Below are 15753 nucleotides of genomic sequence, written 5' to 3' on the forward strand. Positions count from 1 at the left end.
ACTAAAATATATTGAAATTCTTTAAAGTGGCAGTATAATTCTTCCAGATTTGTTGCTGGCAGTCCCCAATTAATGATAATAAAAAGAGCCACTTCAGATTTTTCAGAAGGAATCAGACATGCAACCACACTGGACTGATAATCACAACTGACTGACTCTGCGAGCTTTCTCTGTTGTAGCTTAATTATCTGACCAGGCCACTTGACTCACATCATTTGCTCCTGCAATCACACAAAATGAATTCTCCAGCCACCTCTCTCTCTTTTTGGAAAGTTCAGTACAAAGCCAAATTCAGTTTTCATTTAAAAAACAATCTCGTTCCAAAAGAAGGGTGTCCTCAAAAGTAAGAAAGATAATGCAGAATAACTTTTTGCAGAAAGCACAGGGGAAAAGGGTAAAAGTGAGTAAGCAAAAGAGAATTTCTTCACCACTTTAGCAAGCAAGTAGCACCTCTTTACCCCTATTTCAGAGTAAAGTTTACTTTTGGTCTTTTTTACATATATTTTATTCCAGTAAAAGTCTGTGCTCTTGCTACTGCTACGTATGTGTTTGATAATGAAACGTTCACTTCGTGTCAGTGCCTGCCTGAAGTAAGGAGCAGAGCAGGAGGTGAATCATCCCAACAGCCTGCAAAGAACATTTACTCACAGTTAAGAGAAGGCAAAAACCAACCTGCTGAAAACTAAGTCTTAGTTTGAAATCCTTCCTGAATTCAAGGCCACATAATCCTATGGACATACTGAAACACGAGGAGAAAGCACTCCCTCCAACACCTTCACTCTTTCCAGCTGTCATTGCTGAAACTTTGTACTGCTTTTATGATGCTGTGATTTATTACCATTAGCTTTGCTTGTCATCCACAGCAATTCTGCCTCCTGCTACGGCACAAAGGGACAGGAGTCTGTCACACTGGTTTGCTTTACTTCCACATTAACACCTAAATCTTTCTTTTTAATTTAAGTTTGCTGCCTGTCCCTCACTTTGTCCAATTCTTACCCTTGAGTATTTTATACAGATGTTTTCAACCGCAGCTCAGCCTTGTACTACAACAACCAATATTTTGCTTTCTTTAAAATACATAGAAGAAAATTTACATCACATTTTGAAAACACAACTCTCCAAAATGGTCTTAAGACTCATATAATAAGAGACTCTGAAGCACTCAGCAGGTGCATCTGCAATCCATTTTCACAATGACTGAATTGATTCTTAAAGCATTGCAAAAGAAAACTAAAATAGGAGCTTCTCATTTCCCACAAGTTCTTATAGGAAAGTACACCTCATTTCTCTTACACCTTTGCTGGAGCATACTGAAGAAGATGATGCAGCAATCCTTGTACCCAAATAGCAGGGAGGGGGGAAAAAAGAAAAGGATTGAATTGCCAACATAAAAGGTGCATAAAAAGCTGCCTGGAGTGCTGGCCTTTAAAAAGGGTAGCAGTCAACATTCACAAGTCTAACTCTCAGTCAGCCATGAGTGCCAGCCCTTGGGCACCAAGACCAGGTCCAAAACTGCTGAACATCTTCATAAAAGACATGCAAGAGGTGTCAGAATGCAAATTCACACATGACAGCAAGCAGGGGGAGCAGTTATAGGGCTCTTGAGAAGGCAGAGGAGTGGGCTGACAAGAATCTGGCCAAGGTCCTGCTCTTGGGACAGAATAACCCCATACTCTTGTACAGGCTGTGGACTGCCTGGCCAGACCTGCAAAAAAGGGTCTGTGAGTCCTGGTGAACAGTGAGTCGGGCACAAACCACTGTTCTGCCTTCGAGGCAGCAAAGGCAAACTGCTCAGTGGCTGCACTAGCAAAAGGAGAGTCGGTGAGGAGAGAGATCATTCCTCCCTGCACAGCACTTGTGAGACAGAATCTGGAACACCACGTCCAGTCTGGAGTCCCCCAGGGCAGGAGATGTGTCTGAGAGTTCAGTGGTGGGTTGCCAGGACAGCTGGAGGGCTGGAGCACATGACGGGAGGAGAGGCTGAGGGAGCTGGTTTAGCACTGCCTGCAGGAGAGAGGGCTAACAGACAACTTAATTGCATCTACTCCCACTTAATCCATGATCACAGAGACAGAACTCGGAGGGACAGAGTAAAAGAACAAGGAGAAACAGTCAAAAGTTGCCGAAAGCTAAATTCTGGTTGGGTCTGAAGAATAAAAAAAAAGAATATGAGTGAAGTTAAGCACAGGAACACACTGCTCAGAAAGGTTATGGCCTCTTGGAGACTTTCTAACCAGAATTCAAAAAGCCCCTTAGCAGCCTAATCTGTATATTTACTCCTGATTTAAAAGGGATGTTGGGATTAGATGGGATCTGAAGTTCCCTTTCAACCTAAATTATTTTATGATTCCATGTGGATTTAACAGTAGCAGAATAGCTTCAAAATGGATTTTAAACTTTTGTCCTATTTGATGACTTTCCTCACACAGGATTTACTGACATGGAACAGACCAACTACAGCTTCTAGTTTGCTTTCTGTCCTCAAGAAACAATGTCTCAGTTCTTTGAGATGTATTTGCAATGCTTTCTTTTAAAAATATGTTTACACTTCCGTATTCCATGACCATGACTGAAGATCACACCAGCTCAGCTATTCGGACACAGGGCTGCTGTCAGAGCCTGTGCACTGGAACAAACCAGGTTAAGCAACAATCACTGCAAAACTGTCCCAAATGAACCAACAGGAACTGTCCTGTTCGGTTTTGCTTTGCTTAACAAGGTAAATGTAAAAGTTTGATGTTTGTGGTAAAACCCATAAAGACAATGACATGACTGGGAATTTGGAGGAAGACCAGGAAAATAATCAGCAGAGTTATAAAATTGGGTTTCAGGAGAAGAGACTTGGGTATAACCAGAGAAATATTACAAATCCCTGAGGTTCACCTACGAAAGGAAACTGTCCAAGGTAGCTGCCTGGTTGAGATGTTGATTAAAGAGAACTTCAGCATGCAGGAACAAACCATTCATTATCAAAGAAGACACTTAGCAGGCCTGCAGGCCTTTGCAGAAAGCTTCTCAGTGGAGAAAGACACTAAATGTGAGCATACAAGCCACAGAGTCAAGGCTTGGCAACAGAAGAGGGGCTTAGAAGTATTGCTCAGGTACCTGAGGACAAAAATTGGAAGGTTTTTTTGAACAGCCTAACTAGAACAATGACTAATCAAGACATTAAGGGTGACAGGAAAGGATTTTTGCAGGAAAAAAAAATAAAGAAAGAATCTATTCACTAACTATTTAACCACTGCTTTCAGAGAATGCAGTCTCCGTTTCATTTTCAGATTTCTATCACTTTGTTATTTAGGACGGAACACAGATGACCTGAGCTGCAATGACCAGCTAACACAGCAATGCCATCTTGTTTAATGCCAGTTAAAGCACCACTCATTTTTTGGCACTGACATCAAATGATGGAACACGATTGCTGATGTTATTTACTTCTAAGATTAAAATTACAATCAAAATATCATTGGGCACAAGGAACAGACAGATTGGCTTCCTGCCTCCGCTACACTTTGCTGTGCTTGTTTGTCACCGAGATCATTTGCATACTTCAGTGGATGCTTATGTTAAGATGCTGTTATAACATGAGCAAGTGACTGTTTACCCAACAATGTTTGTCATTAGCAACCTAAGCCACGGTCCTGAAGAAAAGTAAGGATCTTCTCAACAAGGAGACAAAAAAAGGTGCCTCTGCAAAGCAAAATACACTTCTAGCACTGCTGAATGTCACAACTGCTGGAAAACAACCCAAATCTATTAACAGTGTTACAATGAATCTCCAGTTACGAAGAAAACTAACAAAATCCTTTGATGGTTCCTATAGCAAAGACTTTGACTGACTATACTGACTGCTAAGTTCTACTTGGTTAAGTCTCCAAAAAGCTTCTGTTACTGTAGAAGGAATGGCCAATTTGTCCTTATGTTTTCATTTCCACACCTGTAGATGCTCTCAAATCTGCAAAACTGTATTGCCTCTCCCTGCACAGCTCCTTTCGAGATTTATTTTTTTCACTGGCCCTTCTTCACAAGACTGAACATATTCATATGGTAGTAAATCTTGCTGCAAAGCTGACCTCTGCCTGTGCCATAGGTGCTTAACCCTGGTAGGTTTAAAAACCATTACTTTTAACAATACATTATTTTAAAATAATACAGATTGCAGGACTGCATGAAAATTATCTTTCTTAGTTTACAGTCTTATTTTGTGCTTGTGTTTCCAAGGAAGAGAGGGATGGTGGAAGGAAAGGTATTTCAGAAATTGAAACAGCACAGAAAAAAAACTTTGGCACATTGACCAGAAACATATGGCTAATTTACAGCAAACACATCCAACAGCATTTGTGTTTATACAGTGTAGAACTATGGATCCAAACTCTAGAATTAGTGAAAATACATGGAGTATTTTGGGGTAGAAAAGTTATAGCCTGAAAACTGTTTATAATCCATGTGAACCAGCTGTCTCTTATAGTAGAACATTAAACTTAACAAGAAAGCAAAAAATATTGAAACAGTTTTGTATTTGCTGAGTGCACACCCAGTGAGATGGAGAACACAGCAAATGCCTTTGCATTTGAGCTGCAGAAGAAATTCAGATTAGATATTGCCACATAGAAATTGATAGTTAGTAGGTATTCAATCAGAAAAGTGGTTTTCTTTTAAATATTACAATCACATGGTATAGTACATCACTTGTGTCAAGTTAAATTTAATCATATCACCATGCTTAAAGGAAAAAAAACTGAATACCTACTCACATACCCATGCCAAGAGGGATTATATGAGACTTTATGAAGTCTTTTAATTTTATTTAATATTCTGATATCTATATAAAACAATTTTGATATGTATGACACCCTCAAACTAATCTATTCCATTGTCATTTTAATGCACAGCCTGAACTCATCGTTACAGCACCATGTCCTGACAATTACTTATGTTCTTCTGGAGTCGGCCTGTGGAAAAGGAAAGACATTTTCCTCGGAACAGCAAGGGGTATAACGAGTGCTGCTAATTTTCCTAGGAGTAAAGCAACATCATCTGCTTTTAAATATATTAAGAGCACATATAAAAGGAAACAATAATTTATGTGCTCACTAATGCCTGCTGAGTTTTGTCAGATTTAGGATCAACCAGGTGTGTGAAGGACTGTGCTTCGAAAAAGGTGTCTGAGCAATGCAATACACAAACTCGACAGGATTTCACTGAAATAATTTTCTCTAAATATGTTTACTGGCTTATTCTGAACAAGAAAGAAAAATGCTCACTAGACAACCCACCAGAAATGAACTAGTTTTCAGCTGCCAGAGACTAAATACAACAAAAACTTTGAAACATGAATTTAATACTGGAAAAGTAATCACACCTGTTAAGTGACTTACAAAAATAAAATTTCAAATTATTATTTTCACTTAATTTTAGTAACACAGATTGAACACCAGTCCAACAACCTGAACTCAAGACCTCTTTTAGGCATTTTCAAGAAGCTGACCAGAAACAGCAGACACACAGAGCTTGGTCTCCAACACAGAAGTCCTTTCCCCTGAACAACAGCTCCCCGGGATTAAAAGCTCGGGAGAATCCAAACTTTTACATTCAAATACAACCCAAACTTTTCGCAGGTTGCTGTAAATGGCAAAGCACTGGCAGTCCTTGGCACCAATAGGGCAATTTGCACGGGCTCTGCACAAGGTGCATTTCACTTTTGGGAGATAACCACGTTCCAGGAACTGAACTCTGCTCAACAGATTTTTTTTTGTTTCACATACCAATGCTTTTGCTTTGCAGAAATTGTTACATCTCCTTAACTCTAAGCCACTGAATTGAGCAAGAACAGCGCAGCAGAAGCATAGTTACGGTGCAGTAAGTCTGATCTAGTTACTGAGACACTGTGTTAGATGAGATTTTGGGATGTGCACTGTTTTTATGAATATACTGTACTTTGCAGTCAGATGATCATCAAGGAAATGACAATGCCCAACACATCACCATCTGCAAGGTCAGAAGAAACTTGCAAGCTCCTTAGTTTGGCTTTTTGGACCCCAAAAATGGTTCAGTATATGCAGCCCAGTTCTCCACCGAATCAGACAAAGCCTGGGCACATAATATATTTTTCCTTTCTCAGCTGGAGGATTTCAGGCCTCCATTCAGAGCTTCTTAAAGCAGCACAGTCACTCCTGCAGTGATCTATCTCTGGGTACTCCTTCCATTTAACAGCAGACTTCTGGAAAAACAAGCAAGGTAAAGATAATGATGCTGAAATATCCTCTCACCTGTAATCAGGAAAAGATGCAATAACTTCTCTATTTGCCAGAATCGTTCACCTTGACAACTTATTTTCAAATGTGAGCCTAGACAACCGGATTTGAAGAAGTCTGCACTTGTAAACACAGAAAACCAAATACCCCTGGCTTGCTTAAAAAAACACATTCACTCATATGAGAAGAAAGACTGCAAAGGAGTAAATACTTGACCTGAGAGATTAGCGGTGACTGGAAAACAAAAATCTGCCTAAAATCTCAGCAGAAGGGATATAAACCCTTTAGGTTATACAAGGGCATACATAAGGCTGTTATTTTACAGAGATTTAAAATATTCTTCCCTAATGTTTAGGTTCAATAATACTTTGATCTAAAACCAAGAAGGCTGACACAGAATTCCATTCACTAAAGAGAGAGGAGAGAAATAAGTAGAAAGTGGCAGCTACACCAACCCTTTCTCGGAAGTGGCAGGAAAACAATAGGTAGGACAGCCTAGAAGGTACACTCAGCATTTTAGAGGTTGGCACCTCTGTGTTACTCTGGATTATCTAGTTTCTACATAAGAAATTAGCTCTAAATTGTATTTGACAAAATACGTATCAGCTGTGAAAAATAAAAAGGTATCTGGCTGTGGAAGTTTGGAGTGTTTAACTCCACTCTCTGTGCTATGATCTCTTGCTCCAAGCTGGGTGGGTTATGTGATCAGACCCAGGGGCTCAGAGCTGCATCCACTCCTTTTTTTTAAAACCACTGAGGACAAAGGCTGTGCAAACTCTCTAGACAACCTGTTCCAATGTTAAACTGTCCTCATGGGGTTCTTCTTCATATCTAGTTGTTCTAATGTTTCACTGCGTGTTGCTTCTTATCCTCCCACTGTGCACCTCTGTGAAGAGCTCCTTCTTCTTGATAACCTCCTTGTAGGCATTGAAAGGAGCTATCAGGTCATACTGGAACCTTCTCCAGGCTGAACAAGTACAAATTCCCTCTCCCTCTTACCACGTGGCCCATACTCCAGCATGTAAGGGCCCTGTGCTGAACCTTCTTTTTGCACTGGAGGGCCACAAACTGCGCCAAATATCTTATTTTAACAAGTATCAGGTAAAGGGAGAAAATCACTTGTGTCAATTTACTGGCTACTGTCCTGTTTATACAATTGGCTTTCTCTGCTGCCAGAGCAAATATTCTAATCCGGTAGAAATTCACTGTTGGAAATGCTTATAAAATGCATGACATGGGGATCTATTCAGATGTGTTGGCAATTACCTTTGTGGGCAAGCAGGTTGACAGCACAAGAAGCTTGGATAGTCCCCCTACAAACCTCTTAGTTGCAAACAAGGAGCAGTTCTGCATTTACAGAAGCTTCAAGATGGTTTAGAATTTCAGTAACAAGGAATTCTATTGTAATAAGTAAGTCTATCTTTTTCAAGATTTAACCAATTTGTTTCACCTCTAATGAATCAAAGAAATGGCTCTACAGCCATTCCTCATAGCAGCCACTACCTGACGTGACCATTCTAAAACAACAACTGAGCTAAACAGAAGAGGGGAAGGGTAGAACAGTGGGTAGCAGAATACGTATTTTCAAGGCAAAAGTAGATAAAGATATTATAAGCACTGGCATTTACATGGGGAGTCACATCACCCACCATAAACCAGTTATTTAATAGGTTGCTTAAGAGCTAAGAGTGCTCTTCACCCTACCTCTACCCACTTAGTACATTAGCTTGTACTAATGGTGAGCTCTCATCCAGAAACACACAGCACCTCTGCCTGTGGGTATTACCACACGATGCAAATGAAGTTGTAAAGAGAAATCAACTCATCAATCACAATCACAAGGGGACACTGAGCAATGCAAAAGGATTAGCATTTCAGCCCTGCTCAGGTCTTTTCTATCACCACTCTACTTTAATTAAATACCACCTCGAGTGCTTTATTACCACCAGAAATCTCAGCGTTGAAGGCTGGCATCCTGGAATCTAAGTGCTGAAGCTAATTAGAAATGAGAAAGGGAAACATGTTCATTAAAAATTGTGGGATTCCCCTACCAGAAATGATCTACACCTTGGAATAAAGATTTGCCTTTCTGTGGATTTAGAATACCACGTTAAATAGCTTTCATTAAGGTGAAATCTTTCACTTTGAACCACATGCCTGCTATTGTCTTTCATAAGTAATGCCAGATTTAGCTGTATCCACCAAACCATTGTTAGAATTTAAAGATTCTTGGCTTATGGTTAGCTGATAAGAGCCTTAATTCCTCTTCTTCTAACATTTGATACAGTAATTTAAATTTTTTCAGACTTGGCACACTCAAGGGCTTTTTGCCTTACTTCCCTGGATATACATAAGCTAGTCATTACTATTTATGAAGGCGATGAAAGGAGACATTAAACACTCAAAGAAATATAAATCTTAGATTCTAACACAGAGAGTGCAACAGCAGGATTAAAAACCAAACAAAATGAAACAAAAACCTGAAGCAAATACAAAGACATTTGCAATTTAAAGCAATACAATATAGCGGAAAAGCAGTTTTCTCTTCCACTTGACTGCCAAGTGACCTGACTCAGGATTTTATGGCTTTCCCAGGAACAAGCTGAGAATATCAGTAACATCCAAAACTTAGCAGTGAAACTGCATTATCACGAATAAAAGCAAGGACGAGCCCCAACTTCTGATTCAAGTGATGAAGTAAATGTTTTCCTAATTTTTAGCTCTGTTAATATGGAAATATAACACTGCTTTTGGCCACCACCTTTATTAAATACATTTAGCTTTATAGAAAAGACCTGAATAAGGCCTACACATTGCTTAGATCCCATTCAGCATTAGGGGGATGTTTTCCTGCTCAGTTTTGTGTATCACACTTATTTTTCATGTCTGAGTTAGGTGATACCCCAATGCAGATAACACCTCAAATATTATCAATAAAAAAACCCACATAGCTTCTTTAAATACACCATACATTGTTATTTCAATAATGTAAAACCAAATCAACTTAAATTTAGCCTAATTTTTTTTAAGTATCAGTTAAATGCTAAACACTAATGAAAATGCCATTACTTTTATTTCGAAGGGAAACAGATGGTTTTAAATAGTTATTTATTTCAACATATGGAAACCAATCACTGAACTATGAAGAATCAAACAGCAAATTCTGTCATTTTTAATTAATTTTGACTAACAAGAACAAAATAAAGGAATAATACAACACATAAATAAGATAATCCAGCTTCTAATAGGTCTGAATTGCAACAGAACAAGGGAGGTGTTAAAAATGTTTGTTTGAGCTAAAAAATTAGATTTTGCTCATAGCACTGGTTTAGGGTTTTGAGGTTTTTTTAATTAAAATTTTTGTAGAAAATAAGTTGTGGTGCATGTACATTTTTACATTCATCTACCACCTTAAACCCCCAAAGATTATAAACTCCCCCGTAAGCAGCTTTCTCATCACGAGCAGTCATAGAGGAGCTCCTGAAGCTTCCTCTGGAAACAGGACACAAAAAGCACTCACAAATGGAGCAAATGGGAATAGTTTTTTATCAGAAGGCAGCAAAATACACAGTGCTGGGAGCAGTGAAGTTGTGAAAGAGCTGCAGGGGTCATGTCTGGGACTGGCCAACAGAGCAGAGCTCCCTTTTCTAATCTGGCAAAAAAAATGCTGTATTAAACTGCAAATTAAACAACACCACTTTTCCTACTACTGTGAAAGGCACCATCATCAATAATGTAATGATGGTTGATGCCTTGGAAAAGTATTGAGAGCAAATGCATCTTAACCTGGTCTTATCATTGCAGTTTCCTTCAGTCAAGGATGTAGAGGTTTGTCAGCTAAATCTGTGTCAGTTTATTAACTTAAATATAATCAGTAGCTTAAGTGAATTAAACTAGTTTATTCTGCCATCTCAAGCAGCTGGCAACTTTCTAAAGCTGAAGCAAAAGTTTGCCATTTATGCTTCATTTTTTTTTCCTATCAGCTTATATAACAACATATTTTAAAGGAACCCCTACATTATCCTCAGCTGGTGGGCAGAATTGTACTTTCTTTAGAATATTTTTTAGGACTCTATTTCTTAAAAAGGAGAAAAAAAAAAAAAAAAAGGCTGCTTAGGCGTTCCATGATTTCTGTGCAGAACATTCCCTATGTGGGAGTGCCTCATCTGCATAGCACCATGTGGGTAGGATTTGGACAAGCACACTGAAGGATATGACAATCAAAAAGAGATATGTGGGAAATCTCTTTTAAATGTAAAAAGACCTCGCCCAGGTTTTACTAACTTGGGTAAACACTATTTCTAAGGGAGAAATGAATGCATAAACTATCATGAGGGAAAAATTGGCTCCAAGCACTGCAATTTCTCTCACGTACTAAAATACACCCAAGAAAAATTTCTTATTCCGTCCCAGGTCTAACACAGCAAAAATCAGTGAGAAATGGAATTTTGATCAATGCTAAAAATTTGCATGTGATTTTTCCAGCTAATGACATGCAGAACAAGTTAGAGCTGATTTCTGCCACTGACACACTGTCAATTTAATAATAGATCCTTCTTTTGACATAACTTGACTGAAATTAGCATTCCAAATATAGAGAAGTGTTTTGTTAATATCTCCATGGAAAACTGAAGGAAAAATGTAAAACAGAAGGCAACTTGGGCCAGTTTCTTGTGCACAGAACTTGTCTCTAATCCACTGCTCTCTGGAAATGTGTAAATCTAGGTCCTTACCAGACTGGGAGAGAGTAAATTCCAAATTTGAATTTACTAGTCCCCAAAAAATTTCTTTGCTGAAGCCAACATGAAAGCCTGATTTTTCAAGCAACAGACTTTTAGAAGCACTCCGTGGAACTGCCCTCTTCCTTTAAAACTGAGCTGACCAGCCTGACTCATGCGCTTGGCTACAAAATGAGTCACCACTTCCCAAAAAAATGGTCAAGAACATTGCCAAGCCTGTCTTTGCATGACGTAACCACCCACCGACCACACCGGTTCTGGGGAGGAACTTGCAGTTTTCATTAGATCTCAGTGGGGTCCAACTTACTTTCATGGATTTTATGAGGAACTGCCTCCTTCTGCTGGGTAACCCCACGGGGGTGCAGGGCTCTCAGACTGTGTCACAAGTGGATTTGTTCAGCACTGTCCCCGCAGCCACCAGCAGGGCAGGGCACAGCAAAGCAGCAACAGCTCTTACCTCAACACTGCTGCTCCACATCATCCCAATGTCCTTTTAGATGTCAGGACAGTGTGCACAAACAACTTGGGCTTTGGCTTCCACAGGAAATAAACACTCTGAAGGTTCCCTGACCAGTATCCTTGGGGCTTTTAATCCTAAATTGAGCCAATCATACCCCACAATCTAAAAAAGCCACTACCATTTGCTCCCTATAATTTTTTTCTAATTAAGAGGGGTTTGAGCATTTCTTGTATTAACTTTGTGTTATTGTCCTAACTTGGGCAACACTGGCATCGATCTAAAATTAGTTCACTAAAATCAACATATTAACATCACTTGTGAAGCTCCTTTCTTGCCAACAAGAACACCAGCTTTCAAATAGTCCTAAACAATATTTATGGCAAAATTTTTACAGTTCGCATTTCAGACAAGTGCAAATCCTATGCCATCTTAATACATACAAATGTTTCTGTTTACTAATCATTATATGCCAAAGGAACATTTACAGGTAGCTTCGTTCACAAAAAATGGCAATAAACTTAAAATGGTGTGTTCCATGTTGCTAACCAGTTCCTCTACATTTTCACATGTTTTTGGTATATCATTATTAGATAAAAGATGCACCACTTCAATGTAATTTTAAATAAATGGCCATAAACCCATTCATATTGAAAGTTATTATGTCCTGAAAATAACACATGATGGAAAAAGCAGGGGAATGAAATATGTCAGATCTTACAAACTGCTGTGAAAAACAAATGGTCATCTGGATAATCCGTGTGTTGTAGTTCATTCATGTTGTATCCTGCAATGGTGTCGGGAAAATCAGAGTTGAAACTGGAGAAAAAAAACCTGCAAGCATTTGAAGAAGTGACCTACCTATTCAATTTCTAATTACCATCTCACTAAAAAATCTGCAGCCAGGTAAAAATAAAAATCCCATGATCCAAACAAAAAAAATCAAAACCACCACAAACCCAAAGCACCTTATAAAAAAATGCCTCAAAGGTGTGGTCAGATGGCATTTTCCAGATTAACCTGGAGGTGCTGAAGACCTTTCAGGCCTTTTTGCTCTCTGGTGTGCAATGCTAACACTGGTTCAAGACCAGACTAACCATGGCATGTCATAAGTGCCAAGACACTCCCTCATAAGATTCTGCAAAAAACAAACAAACAAAAATCAATAATGCCTCAAACTTTTTTATCAGCAACTTAAACTATGACTTTGCCTTGCTGCAGATGAAGAACACTCACACCTTCCCTCTGCCAGCCCTGCTGTAAATACACACCGCTTCACTTCAGCCAATCTAGATGTTTACAGAGTGAGCTTAAGCTGCCTGTCCATTTTATTTTATGTCATTCCATGGTCATTAACATCCAGGTTTAGTGGAGAAGCCATTTAATTGTTCAATGAAATAATGGATTTCAATTTACTGTTAAGTCAGGGGCAGCATTAAGAAATACTGCTACTCACTCAACACAATAGAAAATTAAAAGTAAAAACATGCTCACTTCACAAATGCAAGGGATGGATAAATGCAGTATCAAATGATTCATCTGAAAAAAAACATCAATCATACATAAAATCATACACATAAAAACAAAAGCAAAAGGCACCTCTATGGGTTTTAAATCTAAAACAAGTTAGGGTAAAATAAGACTAAGTCAAAGTGGCACTGAATGTATCTGCTCTAAAACGCAGACATTTCAATTTTGTAGCAGATTTAAAAACAGAACAGTGCTGTATTGTTAAAAATCAAGCCCACCTGCCTTTTTATGTATACCCAACATTAAAGGCTCTTTCCTCAAAGACAGTCCCCACACAGTAACCCTGTACCTGGAGCTGCAGCCAGGCTGTAAAACTGCCTTCATGTGGCACATGCAGTAGCAAAGGGGTGCATGAAAGAGATAATTGTCCTAGATCCAAGGTAAGAGTTTAACCGATTTGCATATTATAAATTCTTGATTATTTGGTTTCTTTTTTGTTCAGAGACTTGAAATTTTGCCTTTAAAAATACCTGCTGTAAGAGCATCCACCCTGGTAATGACTCAGTTGACATTTTTATACACATTCCCACCGGACCCAAACATAGGTTGTGAGAAACACACTAATGATGTAGTCCTGTTGTTCCCAGCTTAAATACTACTGGGCTTATAGGTAATTTTTGGCACAGGTCTACATTATACAATAAAGAATATAACAGTGAGTTCTCCTCAGAAAGCAAACAAGGAGGTAATTAACGCTGCAAACTAATTTGAAGGTAAATGTAAATTAACTGAAGATAAAAAACCACAACAAATGACATTCAGGAAGACACAGATGATTCTCAAGAATTAAACATGCAACATATCTGAGAGAAAAGTCAGTTTTCACAAACTGATTCACACAGCTTTAGATAAAAGGGGAAGTGTGAAGATGCTGAGCAGAGGTTCCTCAAGAGGTGCTTTGCACAAAAGGAAGGACTGTAGCACTGATTAAATGGTCTCAACTGGAGATCCTCACTCCCTACTATGGAAAAGATTCAAGAGCAAGAACTACAGATAACCAGAAACCATCAGTGCCTATATATAAGCAAATCTCCCAAATCCAAAACCAGTATCTGAGGAAAAACACCAAAACAAACACCCTGCCCCACCACCACCATTATTTCTCAAAAGAGGATAAAATCCTTTAGGAGACCCTATGACACATCATGGCTTGGTTTAGTCAACTCAGTTCCTTCTATTAAATACAAGGTTAACTCACAAAAGTTTAAATTTTTTCCAAAATTTTTTTTTTTACTTGAAAATATCAGATCAGGTCATCACTGCTCCTAGGCCACTTTGGGACTACTAAAAGCAGAGAAGATAAAACAAATTAGAACCGAATTTAGAAGGGTTGCTCATTCTTGATCAGTATTTCAAGTGTGCTACTGAAAAACCGTGTCAGGCAGAAACAAGAAGAGCCAAGGAAACCTCAGCTCCTACTTTCATATTCTTAGAAAAACGTAACTGCATCAATCCCAATCCAATAACATTAATTTAAACTTATTTCTTAATGACCTATTCTTTGCAGTGCCTACATTTTATAGAACAAGCACTAAATACTTAAGATATACTGTGTACTTGTTCTAGATTCCTTGGCTGATGATGTGATTTTAAGGATGGCTCTGTTTAAAGCTACTAGAATAAATTATTTCAATCCTATGAACTCACTCAAAAAAAAATTATAATCAGAGAATAGACCTAACAGCAAGCCTTGGTAAAATCATATAATGATAAACTTTTGATTAAAGCCAGTTAAGGTGACGAATGCTAATATTTTGTTTTATGCATAGTGTGTATATATTTCCAGCAGTATTTTCTTTCACTAATATTGAGTCAGTTTATGGGAACCCTTTTCTTGTGACTGATTTTGGCTCTTTGCCACACTCAGCACAGATTTAACCATGCAGGGAAAGATCCTCAGCTGCTTTGCATTCTCAAAAAGGCTCCTTGCAATTCAGCTCAGTATTTGATGTTGCCAGAATACAGGTTTGACATTTTTAATATAGGACAATTACACTAATTTGTTAACAGCTAAAACCCAAACAACAGATAAGCAATTAGTACACAAAGGCAAAAGGGAAGAACTCAGCAACAAATACATTCACACTGTTTCATCACTTCTTTCAGAAATCCCTTGTGGCCTGGTCTGTTTATCACCTGCTAAGCCTAAACTGCTCTTAAAAATCTGTCAGCAACTGAGGTATATATTCATTTTCAGTTCTGATCCCTTGCTGGTGTAAGTACCATTTGGAAAGGAAAGGTCATCCTTCTGGTCCTGCTCTAATTCACATACACAAAAAATGGTATGGACTGGTCTCAAGCAGAAGCCAAAAGAACTAAAACAAGCCCCTGCGAACTTGACTTGCATGTAACTGCTGCCATCTTAATAAGGTGAGAGCAGCTTTTAAATCCCAGGCAGCTTCAGAAGCTGCAGCCCAGTCCCTGCCATATGGAGACAGCCTGGAATCTGTCAAGTTCACTTAGTGAGTTTTATCTTTGGGGAGTCAGTCAGGCAAGCTAGATCAGAATAAACAGGATGCTGTTGAGATCTGGAGGCTAATGCTGGTACAGGCTGGACTACTGAACCAAAAAAATCAGCTTTAAATAAACATGTGGTAACTAGAAAAATTAACAATAATTAAAGCTGTATAGGAACAAAAGCAAATATGTTGTTTTTTACTGGGCTCTAAAAGATGCTGTTCTCTCTTTGAGTACAGGAATTAGCCAGACTTTCCATTCCTTTGTAATATAGGACAATATAATAACAACATTTAATGCTTTATATCATCTCTAA

Source organism: Empidonax traillii, unplaced genomic scaffold (assembly GCF_003031625.1).
Source record: "Empidonax traillii isolate 1590-97213 ecotype Southwest subspecies unplaced genomic scaffold, ASM303162v1 scaffold511:size449868, whole genome shotgun sequence".
Classification (NCBI taxonomy): domain Eukaryota; kingdom Metazoa; phylum Chordata; class Aves; order Passeriformes; family Tyrannidae; genus Empidonax; species Empidonax traillii.